Raw genomic sequence first — 4261 nt, 5'->3', positions numbered from 1 at the left:
ATTTCTTCTCTGATTACCTTTTGGCTTTTATAGTTTTAGTCTATAATTAAAAATTTAACTCGATAATAAAAGAAAATGATGTGTTTATAGTATAGGTACCAGATACCTACATAATTATAAAATATGTAATCACAAATTTAATAGTAGATAGTTAATAATTAAATGTATTTCTCTCTCTAAATGATAATACATTATAGTACCTTTCGTACGGAAATTGAAAATAATTGCAAGGAGGTTAGCATATTGATTTGAGAAAGATATACAAATAGATACTTGTGTAAAGTTGAATAATACTCGCATAATTATTATTTGTTTTCATCAAAAATAATGATATAAAATATATAAAGCACCTACCTAATTAAATTTAAAGTTACAGTTTTTAGTTTTATAGTCTTAAAAATTGAAAAACAAAAATAGTGACATTAAGAGTTTTATATAATAAGCATTATATATTCTCAAAACGTATAATATACTTTTTTAAATTTTAATTATTTATACATTTTCAAGTTCCACTTTCTAAAATTTAACCTGTAAGATATTTATATTTTAATTTAAAAAAAAAATATTTGACTATCCAGTTTACCTATACGAAATACTTAGGTACATCAGTAGTGAGTACTGCCAAATGATTATTATTTTAAAATGTATAAGCTGTTTCTCTGGCCAATACAATTATATTATTTTATTTTTGCTAATATTCCTATGTTATGCAAATAAATATTGGCAATGTCGTATACAATTTGCACAAATTTTATAATACACAGAACACTGTGTTTACAGTTGAGGGAGAAATATATTAGCTATAAAACAATATGTATATAAAAAAAAAAAAAATGTTTTTGCTTATAACCACTTAGAGGATAATTCCTGCTAACAAATGTTTTGATTTAGTTGATATACTTTAAGTAAGAATTTGTATTATATGCATTTGAAGGTCTGTTTTGAAGACCTATTTTTGATACCTATTTAAACGAAAAATAAAAACTATTTCTCTAAAGATTTTAGTTACTTTGTTGTAATTTAAAATACATTATTCTTAGCCTCTTAGGGACTTGAAACTTTTCACCATTACTTGAATTATTATTCTCTATACTCACTGATTAAATTTCCAAAATATGTTGACTAACTTTAAGATATTTGATAATCACCTTCTTGACCTTTTCACATCAAGCCTTGGTACGGTATTTACGTATAAATTATAAGTTAGCGACATTATAATAGGTATATGATATAATAATATTATAACAGTAGTATATTATTATGATGGTATAATATTATAATAATTATTATTATATAATGTTATATTATTATATTATTATATTATTATATAATATCTACCTATTCGATGCTTTTGACAAAAATAGCTCAACACACGTATTGCTAATAGAAAATAGTTAAATTACTAATAATAATATAAATAAATCAAAATATCCTTAGAAATTATAGAAATTGACAAACCATTTCCACTCTGAATTATTTTTCATATGTGATGGTTTATTATTTATTCATTATTATTTAATACATTGCAGTGACGAGTCGACCTATTCAATGCCGAGGTAGGTAGTTACTCTTTAAATCTACAATAAAGCAGAGTGGCTTCAGCGGTTTTTTTAAAATATTTTATATTGGTATTATTATTGTATACAATTAAGTAGGTAGGTGTTCTGTACTATACATACCTTTACACTAAAATATTGGTATGAAACAAACCGGAATACATGATTGGGTACAAAAAAAACTGCTAAATACCTATAGATCATTATATTCGTTCATAATGTATTTGAAACCATTACATTATGACAAATCGTAACAACAGTATTTTACATTAACATTGGCATTTCTGAAGAAGTATGATGGATGAGTATAAATTTGAATTTTGAAAGGACATAAACTTATACTGATCAATCGAATACTATTAAACGGACATTATTCAGGAAGCTGAATAGGGGAAAACGCAATATTCCTTTTCAGACCACGGATAAAAAGTACACAAGTAGCAATTTTAGTCAAATTAACATTCACAGTTACAATTATTTTAGCATAATATGGAGTAACTATGTATTTTCTGTTTGAAAGTACTTTCATCCGAACGTCCGGGTGACAGAATTACGACCGGCAATTATTATTTTGTGGTTGTAACAATAGATAATAGTTGTATAAAACTTTAGTTATGTATAACAAAACGAGAACATGACATTTTTAATAAAAATAACGTAAGTCAAACCTGAAAATGTAAAGTTATAACGCCCGCGTAGGTACTCGTCTCGCTTCGTCCACATGCAGGGTGTAGGGCAGTGATGACAGTGGTGTATACATTAAAAACTTTCCTTAGTGAAGATAGATATAATATATAATATTAGGTATTATAATTTACAATTTAATATAACAATCTCACCGTTTTTTTAACACTCGTTTAGTATTTTTGGTTATAGTTGATTATTAGGTACCTACCAGATAGGTGATAGCTGCATAATTAGCAAGACTTAAATTTGAACTTAAATACTCAAATTGTTATGTACAAGCGAATGTGGATTCTCGTTTTATCACAAAAATGAATAACGTACAACTGTTAAATTGGCCTGCATGTCAAAACTAATTAACAATATTTAGCTATCTACAAATTACAAAATATTGATTTTGATTTATAAATAATATAACCTGCAGATGCCTTGCAGGTGGATTTATTTATATAGGACATTATATTGTTATTGGACACAAGACAAACGAATGAGGAAGTAAGTAATCACTCTGCTGTACAGTAGCTGTAGGCGTCGAGTGTAGGTACCTCGCATTCAGTAAGCCGCTGTGTTAAATTTGAATTCAATGATAAATTATTGCAATATTCCATATGAAAAACTACTGAACGAAAGCGGTTTGTGGTCTGTCAACCTATATATTACTAAATATATTTTATGATATATGTATATTGCTATGTACATTATTTTACTTATAGTCATACGGTAGGTTGAATTAAATTTTTCATAAATCATTGCATTTTCAAATCTCATTGTGTGTAGGTATAAAATATAATAATAACCGTTAAAAGTTTCAAATTTCAATACAAAAAAGTGCTCACCTATATATTTTTAATTTTTTTGTTTTTAGTGTGAACTATTTATGAGTTAAATAATCAAGTCTAACATATGAAAATTGAACATTTTAAAGATTTTTTACAACGAATTAATTCTCACCATTTCTTAATTTTAACAAAATTTTTCAAAATTTGCATTTCAAATGTTTACAAAAAAAATTGTGTCTTTGTATCTTTAATATTTTTAGGTTGATATTATAATATTAACTTATGAGTATTAAATTGTCATGCTTTTTTACAGTGAACAATTTTTCATCGAAATCTATATAAAAATAAATATTTTATACAGAATGTAACAAGACCTAATAGATGAAATAACTTTTGTTCTTATCAATATTTTTAAATGTTCAGTATAACAAATTTGTACCTACAGATGTACGATAAGAAGCGTATTTTATTTTTGAGTTTCTCACCCTATATACGATATCAACACCAACTTTACTAAAACATTAACAAAATCTGCCACCCGGCGCGTTAGGATAAAGTGGAATTTGTTGTGAAAATTTGAAACGCACTATAATTATTTTACATTTACCATACCTTAAAGTATTTTAATATTTTGTTAATTATAAAATTATAATATAACTCGTCACAAACGCCAACTTCTATTTTAAATATGTAATTACAATTTATTAATCAAATTAATTTCTAAAATTAGTTCGACGTTCTGTTGTTTCTTTTTTTGTGATTAACTTTTTAAAATCTACTTTATAAATATTGATATTTGATACCTAACCGGCTATAGCTAGGTATGTGTTTTAAACGATTCCTTTAAGAAGTTCAACTGCGTCAATCAAAATAAAAGTGTACCTTTTATGTAAATGATGTTGGTAGTTCACAAGTTCTAAACCAAAAGGTATTATTGAAAATGGTTTTTTAAACTAATATTTAACAGTATTCTCTAGTATACTCCCTACTCTCTAGCATTACCTGCAGGTGACGTGTTATGCTGTTAACATCAAAATCAAGCATTATATAAATCTTACAAAACAAATTTAAGTTCTATTTACAATATTAACTACAACCATTTAAATTATTTAAATACAACTAAATTTTGGATAATAGTAGGCACATTAAGAATTTAGTCATTACTATTTCATAATTCATAAATTTCTTTATATGCTGTAAAAGATTTCGACTTAAATGTAAAGTCAGGACATTTAACACGTA

Source organism: Acyrthosiphon pisum, chromosome A3 (assembly GCF_005508785.2).
Source record: "Acyrthosiphon pisum isolate AL4f chromosome A3, pea_aphid_22Mar2018_4r6ur, whole genome shotgun sequence".
Classification (NCBI taxonomy): Eukaryota; Metazoa; Arthropoda; class Insecta; order Hemiptera; family Aphididae; genus Acyrthosiphon; species Acyrthosiphon pisum.
This window is presented reverse-complemented; position numbering follows the sequence as displayed.